The 11463-nt window shown below is 37.2% G+C and overlaps 1 long non-coding RNA gene across 1 annotated transcript; it reads right to left on the reverse strand.

Moving 5' to 3' along the window:
* Positions 1 to 4568: 4568 nt before the first annotated feature.
* LOC111096659 lies at positions 4569 to 11055 on the reverse strand. Its single transcript, XR_005361643.1, has 3 exons — positions 10907 to 11055; positions 10522 to 10624; positions 4569 to 5021 (listed from the first exon to the last, which is right to left on the reverse strand). It is a non-coding gene; the product is annotated as an uncharacterized LOC111096659 (long non-coding RNA).
* Between the last annotated feature and the right edge of the window lie 408 nt (positions 11056 to 11463).

Raw genomic sequence — 11463 nt, forward strand, 5'->3', positions numbered from 1 at the left:
GATAAATAATAAAAAATTAATCAGACCTGATTAATTGGTAAGTTGTGGGTCATAGATAAAGGGAGAAATTAATTTGTTCATTCATTAAAAATATTGTTGTTTTGAGAGTTAGGAAGAAACAACAAACAAAAACAAGAAAAGAACAAATCAGAATATTAAGAGAAAAAAAAGGCCTATCCACTTTAAATTGGGAAGAGATTCATGAGAAATATGTTTAATTCAAGATCTGAAAATTGGAAGAAACCACCTGTTTGAAACCAGAAATGTTGGGAGAGCCAATGAGTGGGGGTGAATAGTGGGAAAAGGAAGTTAAAAATACCATCCATGGCCACGTGACCAGTTTCAGAAATGAGGAATATAATAGTTATATTTCTTCCTTATTTTGATATGACTATATTAATGTATATATTAACCAATGTTTTCCTTCCATTCTCCATTCCTGTGCCATCTGTTAATGATAGTTAACTTTACATCTTATATTTTAAGTAACAGAATATCAAAGAGAAGGTGTAACTTAGCTGAAAAGCAAAGAACATCATTCATAGATGGATGAATGAATTTTGTATCTTATTTGAGGGAGAACAAGCATGTTGTACAAGGTAACAGCTGCATCATTGTGTGGAAGTATCATTTTGATATCATCTTTATTTGGAAGTAAATTATGATTAAAGGATGTCATGTGGCCAAGGAGTGAATTGTGGTGGGGTTTGTACTAGTACAAGTAAGCTAAGATAGAAGCATAATTCCTAGAATTCTTTTCTCCCTAGAGTTACAAGAAGTCTGCATGTGATTTATAAGGTGAAAATGAAGGTGCAGCCATTTCTATACTCCAAAGCCTGGTGTACAGTGCCAGGTACTGTGGCAACTCACAGTCATTGCTGTGGATCTGTCAGCTCACTGTGTTGCTGTGGGGCAACACTAGAACCCACAGCTAATATAGCTCCTTCCGGATCTTCTAAGCTTCTCCAAGTCCTGAACCAGGCATAATGTAGCTCTGTGTTAAAGGGATCTAGTTTCCCCTGCAGGTCACCAGTGTCCTCAAATTCAATGGTGCCTAGAGACAGATGTGTGTTCCAGCTTGTTTTAATGGGTTCAGTGTTCAAGAGAAAGTGACAGTAATGAGACTAGGCAAAGAAGATCCAACATGTAAAATAACAGTAGTTCTTGAAGAAGAAAGCTAATACAGAAAACAGAAGAAATGCCAAAAATATAATTAAAAGAACCTTTCTGAAATAAAAAAAGTATTTGAAACCGCATATTAAAATGCATAATGCCTAACCTTGGGAATATTGACACTGAATGACTGAATTTAAAAAATTACTGAACTTAAAAATGGTAAAGAATTCAATAAATGTCTTGGCAAAAATATCAGCGGACTTATTAACACTATTATTTTGTCTGCTATAACAAATTGCCACAAACTAATTGGCTTAAAACAACAGAAATTCATTCTTATAGTTTGAGAGACCAGAAGTCTGTAAAAAGTCTTACAGAGCTAAAATAAAAATATAAAAAGGGCTAGATCCTTCTGGAAGCTCTCAGGGAGAATCGATTTATTTGCCAGCTACTAGAGGCTATTCTCATTCCTTGGTTAATAGCCCCATATCACCTCACCTTTTCTCCCCTTGCTTCAACACTCACATTGTTTTCTTTCTTTTCTATAGTCTTCCTCTGCCTTCCTCTCATAAGGATACTTGTGATTACATTTAGGATTTATTTGGATAATCCAGGATAATGTCCCTATCTGAGGATCTGTAACTTAATCACATCTGCACCATCCCTTTTGCCATATAAGGTAACATTCACAGGTTCCAGGTATTAGGATATGAATATCTTTGGGGAAGGGAGCATTATGCAGCCTACCACAAACACTTTAAACCAGAAGAAAACAGAAAACATTTAAAATATCCAAAAGAAAAAATAATATGAGCTAAGGATTTTATATCCAGCAAAACTGACATTCAAGTATAGTGGGCACAGATAAATTATTTTCAACTTTTAAGAACTCAGAAAATATTGTTTCCATGAGCCCTTCATAAAAATTTTATTAGAAAATGATCTCCAGACAACTACAATAACTACACAGACATTGATCTAAGGACTTGTGGTGATCACAAAACATCTGATTTTTATAAAAATAAGGCTTTAAAGGAAGAAATTATAGTATATAATGACTATATCCTCTGACAATGTAGGTATATTATAACTTTAAAATGGGTAGGGGAGAATGAGGAAGATATATTAAAATATGTTTAAGCTGTTCTTACTAATTGTATTGATGTTAGTTATATATTAGAATTGCTATTCTAAAACTGTTGTGTATGGTGTGGAATGAACTAAGTGTCTGATAATCATCAAGGCTCACCTTCAAGAAAATTCCTGCAGGGAAACTGTGAAGCCTTCTGCAGTCTGCATCTGCAACCAACTGCATGGAATAAAGCCAGTTTTCCCTCTTTTGTCTTAATCAGAAAACACCTATTTCATCTACAAGGCAAGAAATTTCCTGTATTTTATGTCATTGAGGTTTGGGGATTTTTCTTTTACAGTAAGTAGGATTGCTTAACTAAAATAATTGGAGAAAATAAGAAATTAATTATATATAGAACCACTCACAAAGCCAAGTTTAGAACCTCAGAGCATCAAGGAATCAGTTGAGAATGCTAGAGACAGGTAAAATTTTAGAGACTACACTAACATTCTAGTAGAGAAGCAGCCATATTTAAGGGAAAAGATATCATCAGCACTGCCACCAACACCACGATCATCACCATTGTCATGATTCCACAGGCAATATTGATTTTATGACTACTATTAAAACACATTTGTTATGATTAAAATTCATAAAACTATTTCAAATAGAAAAAAGGAATGAATTTGTAATATTTTAAAAATCATGGTATAAGCACTCTGATTATCCCAGTTGTAGCGTAACAACTCAAAGAGCTGAGTTAAATGCAATGTTGGCTTGCTTTGCCAAGAAGAATGAGGCTACGTGGAGATAAGTCATATTAGATACAATGGTAAGTGGACGAGATTTGTCTTTGATGCCAACAAGATTCTTGTCTTTACTCCTTCATCCTCTAGGTTTCCTTCTGGTCTCACCTTCTGTCCTTACCAAATCACACTTTTTGGCCACCATCACCTATTGCCTGGTTTTATTTAGCATCTTCCTAACAGGTTTCCTTGGCCAATAATCATGTCCCCTCCAATCATGTCTCTACCCTGCATTCAGAGGTCCTTTTGAGGGGTACCTGGGTGGTTCCATTGGCTAAAAGTCTGCCTTTGGCTTGGGTCATAATCCCAGGGTTCTGGGATAGAGCCCCACATTGAGCTCCTAGCTCAGTGGGGAGCTTACTTCTCCCTTGCCTCTGCTGCTCCCCGTTTATGTTCTTTCTCTCCTTCTCTTAAATAAATAAACATATTTTTTAAAGTGATCCATTTGAAAATACAAATTTGACCATGTCATTTCTTAACTTGAGATTCTTGGAAGACTTCATAGTCTTTAGGGTAGAGTTAAAATGGTGTGGTAAAGCAAAGATTATGACTTGCCTTTAATATATTTTTTTTCTTTCTTCCTTACTAACAGAGCCTACTTTTGTTAAAGAGAGCAATTGTGCTTAGCTAAGAAACCATATGTTCTAGTACTCCATGCATATAGATAGGAACGGTTGTATGACTAAGTTCTAGTCAATGGAATAGAAGCCAAAATTTCAAGTGTAGCATCTAGAAAAGTTTCATCAAAAAGGAACTGACTAGGGAGGAATGTAATCTGTTGTTCTTTTTATCTTCTTCCATCTCCTTGACTGGAGGAAATAGTGGCTGAAGCTGAAGTGGCCATCTTGGGACCTTAAAATGGTCTGAAGGAGAGAAGTCCCACACTAAAGATGGAAGAACTGAAAGCAAGAATGAGCTGAGATCTTTGATGGTTCCTCCATGATGGAGATAATTTGGACTGCCTATTCCTGGATTTGTTGTACATGAGAGAAAAATAACCCTGTGTCGTATTTAAACCACTGTTTGGTGACTTCTCTTACATCCTTACACAATTTCTAAATGACATATGTGAATTTAAGGTCTGATGTCTACCTATCTCTTCAGCCCTATATAGTTTGCCTACCTACTTTTGCCATCAACCCTCAAAGACCTACATCTCAAACATAAATTCCTTTTGATCCCTTAAACTGGTTGCTATATTCTACATAAAATATTGTCTTCCTTTCCCTTCCCTTCCCTTCTCTATAATTAGTTTAATGTTTGTTTTCTCTCTAGTCTTAATTATTATTTATTCCAGGAAGACTTCCTTTTCATTCATTCAATCCTATACTTTCTATCTTGACTCTTATCCACCGTAATTGATAAATTGCTTCTATGCTCTTTTTACTGGAACTTAGGTTCAGTGAAAGCAATAGCTATGTCATGTCTACAGTTTTATCTCTAACATCTAGCAGCAATTCAGGCATTTCAGAGCCAGTTAATAAATGTACGGTGACAAGTGAATGAAAATGAATAAATTAGTGGACAAATTCACACCAAAGTAAAAATTATGAATTTATTCAAATGAGCTACTAACTAGGCTATTTTGTCTTATAAAAGGAGTTCTGAATGTAGCTTCTCTGAAAGAGATGGGTGGTCCTTTTTGTTTTTCTGATATTACATGACATAGACTCCTGTTCCACAGGAGGAAGAAGAGATGGCAGATTTCCACTTTTGTCTATGATCTGCCATTATCAATAGGTACTCTTCACTCTTCCTCTTCCTTGTTCTCCTCCCTTTCCACACTCCATGGTTTAGAGGAAAATTCATTCAAGAATGAATATTTTTTCAAAGAAAACATCATCTGTAATTTAAACCAAACAAAATCCAAGAAGTCAGTTTGGCTCTTTTGAGGTTAAGTAATGAGTTTGGAGGAATATGTCTCCTTGTGCCAGATGCAGTACTGATACCATCAACTCTTTGCGTAAGTTTGAATTTATTTTCCAGTTTTTATTATTACTCACACTTTCTTGTTCTTTGTTCTCTTTCTGAAAAAATAAATTGTCAGAAGTTAGTTTATCTTGGGGTCTGTGTCTAGGGAGAGATTGAAAACTGGTTGGAGATACTTATTGGTGGAGTGAATTATACTGCTTGTGATTTACGTGGATGAGTCTGTGAGTGTAAGATAACATAAAATTGTTACTTAAAATAGAGGACTTACCTGGGATTTCCAAAAATTCCAATGATTTGGGCAAGTAATAAAACATCCACCCTCAAAGACTGACCAAAGAAAGTAGCTGAGTTTCAAGAGTTTAAAAAATCAGTTCTTTGTTTCCCTTGGCTTTAGGTTCTATCACCGAATAAAGGAGTACTTTCTGAACTTTCTCCTTTTAAGGTATTCAAATGGAGTTCTGGAATTCTAAAGATTTGGGACCAAGGACCAGAGACGCTGCATTCTGAGACTTATATATCAACTTTTGTTTGTGTTTGTTTAAAAATTACCTAATGAAATTACTCACATATTGAAAAATTTTATCAATAGTCACCTACTCCTACCTTCCTGGTCAATGTCAAAATAGATTGAAATATAAATAAAACTCGCTGCATATCTGGATTCTTTTTGTAACTGTAGCAAATTCGGTCAAAGTCAGCCAAATCCTTTAAAAGTCACTGTGGAACAGATAGATAGTCTTGACAAACTAGAAATATTTTGATGTAAGTATATAATAATATACTTGAGTCTCATACCCACTAAAGGAAACTTAGCCAGCAGGAAAGACAGGTCATTGTGAAGAGAAATGCAGGCAGAATAAGTGGAGAACTGTAGGTTTAAGTGTCTCAAAGCTGTCACCATCCCCTCCACCTCATGGCAGACATTGCTTATTGATCTGGACATTCTCTTCTGTCATGCCTGAGCTAACTTCATTGTTTTTGTTAAGCTAAGTGTTCCAGGTAGATGCTAAAATTGATTGACATTAGTAAGATAAAGAAGGGTTCTTTGTAACTAAAGTATTAAAAATGTAAGTACTGAAAATGCTTAAAACTTGGTGAAAAATTGACCATGACTAACCATGGAGATGAACGTTATCAAAAGTTCTAGTCAACATAATAAAGGGATTGAGTTGGAATGTGAGTCCTACAGGTAAGACAGTTGTTCCAATGGGGGAAGAAGATGTGAATGGAACTTTTGACACTTTGCAGGAAAACTGGGCTTCCTGTGACCTACTTATATTGCATAGAGTACATGGATCTCATTTCCTTCATTTATGATTGTGTGACTTTGCACAAGTCACCAAACTCTCAAATTGCTCTCTCTTTATTTGTAATATTTCATGACAAAATTGTGAGAATTTTGTGAGATAATCATAAGAGTTTTGTAAATTATAAACTGTTATGACAACATACTATTAAGGGACTATTAGTTTTAAAACTAATAGAGAGTTAAATGAGATAATCATAAGAGTTTTGTAAATTATAAACTGTTATGACAATCTACTATTAAGGGGATATCAGTTGTAATAAACACTAGCCAGATAGACCCTAGATAGTTACTATGTCAGTGAATGAGAGATTTTGAGGATACCAAATGGATAAAAATCACACTAGAGCTAATCTACAAGGAAATAAATCCTCCAAAATTATAAACCAAATCACAAGCAGGAAAAAATAATGGTGGAGGTAGAAGTGATTGAGTGGCTCCCAAGCCTAGAGTCCACAGATACAAGAAGTGGGAGGAACCTTGGAGCCTTCATCATGGTGATGAATTGAGTCAGTATATCTGAAGTAATTTGGCTGTTGTGTGATGCAGTGGGCAGTGGTATATGTACGTTCTGAAAGCAGAGAGTAAGACTAAGGTCCAGCTTCATGCCCTTGTCCCCTCTCACAATGACCAGAGGCAGGTAACCAGAATAGGCAGACCTAAAACCAGGATCCTCAGTACAAAAATGCCCAAACCATTAAAGAAAGCCTATACCATGAAAAAGAGGCACCAAAGGTAACAAACCGAACTATTCCCTCTTAGAAAACAGTGTAAAAAGAAATTCTTATGAGGAAGAAGAGATTGGTTTTCATAGGAGGGAGTCATTTGATGCTAGTCCAGACCAAGTTGTTTGTGAAGGTTCACTTATGCCCCAGAAGCTCTTCAGGAGCCACTGACCTACAGCATATGTCACAAGTCACATAGCTTGCTTATGACATGTCCTCACAGCTCACACTGGTATTACAGAAGCTTTCTTTAGAGAATTGTGAAAAATAATTTGGAAGCTAGCCATGCTTTTGGGATTGATACTGAAGTGGACAGAGACACTGAAACGTGGGAGTGGCAAATAAGCACTGAGTTAGATACTTTGTGTGGGCAGGCTCCCTATAAGCCATGGGAAAGGTGGGTACACACTGAAAAAGTAGCAAAACTTTGATCACGTGACTTTGGATTGTTTTTCAGAAGCTTACTATCCAGTGGTGTCCTGCCTTCTAAATGTGACAATTATACAAATAGTTTCTGAATGCTTGTCATGTTCATGTATGAATGTCTAAGAGAAGTAACTTTTGAGAGAGTTCTCTTCACTCCATTCTAGCCGCCTTTACAAACAAGATAATAGTTAAATAACAACACAGTGAAAGATGTTACAAGTGCAGATGAATGAGACAGATACGGACTGCTATTGTCCGAAAAAGAAGTCCTCGTGAGTTGTAGTTCCCTGAGAAGTTTGCATGGACACGATGGTCCATAGCTGAGTGTTAAGACTGAATAGCAGAAAAAATAAAACTGTTAAGGCAGTTAGCGCAGCAACTAGGATCCAACTTTGTGGATCCTAAACAGGCACAAGCCTCCTATAATCAAAAAGAGCTATGAAACCTAGACATTCCTCCAGGCTTTGGAAAAAAGCCAAGAAAAAAGCTCTACGGTGCAATGAACAGGATGGGAAATCAGAATAAAGGGCATACTAAGTATTTTTGCTGTGAGTTAAAGACGTTGTCATGTATGGCTGTCCAAGGTCTTTTTTAAAAAAAAACTTTATTTATGAGAGAGAGAGTGGAAGGGGAGGAGCAGAGGGAGAGGAATAAGCAGACTCTACGCTGAGCATGGAGCCCAATGTGGGGCTCAATCTCAGGAACCTGAGATCATGACCTGAGCTGAAACCAAGAGTCAGATGCTTAACTGATGAGTAACCCAGGTGTCCCTCCAATGTCTTTTGAACAGAGTCTATACTTTGATTGTTCTATTATGATTTCCACCTTTATTGAGTAGAATGATGCTGGCAGGTCATCTAGATTCTATCAAGTAGACATGCAACTTCAGAGTGAGCTATGTGAGGAAAAATGCTATGCGTAGACGGCTGTGGCTTGGTTCTGAGGTCAGAGTCAATGTAGAAGCACCATTCTGTAGTGAGGTTCTGAGAGGAGTTTCTGGAAACCCAACCATAAGTTTATTTCTCCATCCCCTTGGGCTATTTAATATCCTGTAACAAATTCCTTTTCTGCTTAAAGTTGCCAGAGTAAATTCTCTTTTTGGAACTAGGAGACCTGCTGACATTATATTGGCTCTTTATAGCTTTTGTAACTCTTGGCTTTAGAACTGCCCTGTATCTGTCACTGGGGATGGACCACATGAAGTCTAAGCAGTAGAGTGACCTTATATAACTCATGATATAAGCAGAGTGCAGGTCCATTGTCTCCCTTCATCCCTTTAATGTTTATTCAGAAGCAAGCTTTCCCTATTCTGAAGATTCTGGTAGACCCAGGACTTTTCTATTCAGAACATATGGTCATTTTAAGTAAGGAACACAGTAATATGTTCAGTAATTACAGTATCTAGGAGCTCTCAAAATGTGATCCAATGTGATCCAATGGCTCATTTCCTCCTACCTATGGATCAGCCTCTTTCAGCCTGGAAGCTTCTAGTAGGAAAGAAGGGCATGGTTAACTTCTTTCCTAACTCTCTTTTCATCCTTTCTTTCCTTGCTGGTGTGGGAATGTAAAAGAATAGAAAAAGCATCAATTGAACTAACCGAATAAAGTCAGTTTAAATATGGCAAGTGTTTAAAGCAGAGTCTTTCATGAAGCACTTTTGTGGCTCTTTGAAAGTTGGTTCAAATCTCTCAGAGTTCAGTTCCCTTATCCTGAGCAGGTACTTCTCTAATCTAGATGGTCACTTGAGCTTTCTGTAGTTTCTGTGCTTTCTGTAGGCATTCATTTCCAGGTTTTTGCTGCTGGGGTTCCACTGCCTCTTTAGGTGACTGTATAGGACAAACACCCAAGGTGAGCTCTCACACCTGGTTCCCATCAACATCTTTGCCTTGACGAACTCTAGTAGTGTTGGCCAATCTCAATATAATAGTATGTTCTGTTTCCTTACCACCAGAGCAGTTAGCTCATATTCAAGTTGAGGTTCTTTGGATGAATATTTTATTTTATTGTAATTATTTTCTTTTTGAGGGAGAGAGAGAACATGCATGAGAGAGTGAGAGCATGATTGGGGGACAGAGGGAAAGGGAGAGAGAATCTGAAGGAGACTCCACACTGAGCGCAGATGCTAAGAGTTGGATGCTTTAACTGACTGAGCCACTCAGCACCATCCAGCACCACCCAGAAACCATCTTTGGGTGAACATTAAACCTCAAACCTTTATAACACACAGTGATCACAAATTAAGCTTTTTTTCAGTAGCCTAATGGAAAGCCATACTCCTACGAGTGAGATGAAGGGGCAAGCATCTCTTCCTAACATCTTATTATAGAAATAAAGGACAGGTACATGTTTTTTTAAAAAACAAAATGCTTTCAAAATTTGATTAACTGAACTCAGCAAGCATGTATGTAGTACATAGTGAGTTAGGCTCTAGAGATGCAAAAATAAACCAAAAATGGTACTTGCTCCCTGTGTGGCAGATTTATCATTGCAAACCAATAATTGCAGAATGGCATGTGTCAGAGAGAAATGATGGTGTCAACCAGTCTGCTAAAGTGATGTGGCCACAGGAGTAGAATGAGTAATGATATTTTTAAGAGGAACTAAACTACATTAACTCAATGGAAAAATGTCTGCATGTACCAGATTGACAAGAAAATGTGGGAAATTTTCAAATTAAGAGAGCAGATTAGGCTAGGAATTTGGCTTATTGAGGGGGGAGTTTCCTTTCAATTTGTTACAAAGCAGTTTTAGATTGTGATATCTTATCCTGTGAATACACCTCAAGTGACATCTGGGAGGCTCATGGCTTCAGACATCTGCACACTTTGTTTGGCTTTAGTGCCTACACACATTGTTTGAGAACATCAGTGAATATCAGTAAGACAAGTTCAGGAATTTCTAATAATAAAATCACTTTTCTTGGATCCAAATAAATGAACAACAGAAGAAATTCTCCAGGTTGTGTTCTCTGGTCACATTGCAATACAACAAGAAATAGTTATCGGTAATACTTCATTGTTATTACTATTATTATTGCAAGAATTCAAATAAATAATGACAAAATTCATATGAAAAAAGTTTTAAAACTCCCCAGTATAACCACTAAAAAATACATAAGCCAATGACTTAATAACAGACCTTGGATAAATTCAAAATTAGAGCTCCTCAGAATACAGAAAACCTTTGGGATGAAGTCACAGAAATACTCAGAGGTCAATTCTTATCTTCAATGCTTTATCTGCTAAAAATAATGAGACAATAAACAAATAAAATACTTAATTTGATTATGTAGGAGGAAAAGGCCTAAGTCCTAAGGAAATTGGTGGAAATGAAAAAAACAAAATCTGAAAAAAATAAATTGGTAAGCAAAAAATGTTACAGCAGAACTAACACATCCCAAGAGCTATCATTATTCTTATAAGGCTGCAACTTATCAAGGAAAAAACAAATGGAAATGAAAAGGAGGAAAAATCACTATAGAAGGGACTGTTGCAAGAGTTCTATGAAAAAAGAGAGCAGAAACCTGTCAGAGGGCCAGATGTCAGAGGTGCAGCATTGCAGCAGATGATCCAGGCAATCAGAGGTGGCAGCGGCTGAAGCAAAGCTTCTTCCCTCCAGCCATTCAGGGACCCTCCCCTTCCAGGCAGGCACCTGGAATAAGGAGTTCCATCTAATACTGAGACAGAGACAGAGGCAGAGGAGTGGCAGCTGCTCCTCAGAGTGAACACAGAGCATTTGGGAGTGATGATTTTCTATATATTTTTCATTTCTTCTCTGCTAGCTTCCTCAGGGTTAGGAGGAAGGAGATTGAGACTTAATACAGGGAACAAGTGACATTTAACATGGGGGAAGGTAGGCGGGGTCTGTCCTCACTCCTGGGTGCAGAACTTACCGATGCAGCTGCAGTTTAGAAATCAGGAAGCTCTATGAGTGGGTGACCCAATGGAGAAATGCTGTGTCCAGCAGCCTAAATGCCTCAAATACCTGTGGAATTCTCATGCTTGTGCCTGTCAGGTTCTGCATCATTGAGTGCAGTTGTCACCGTTATCTTGAAGCATTCATATCTTAGGACTGTACTCA

The sequence above is a fragment of the Canis lupus genome, chromosome 7 (assembly GCF_011100685.1).
Source record: "Canis lupus familiaris isolate Mischka breed German Shepherd chromosome 7, alternate assembly UU_Cfam_GSD_1.0, whole genome shotgun sequence".
NCBI lineage: Eukaryota > Metazoa > Chordata > Mammalia > Carnivora > Canidae > Canis > Canis lupus.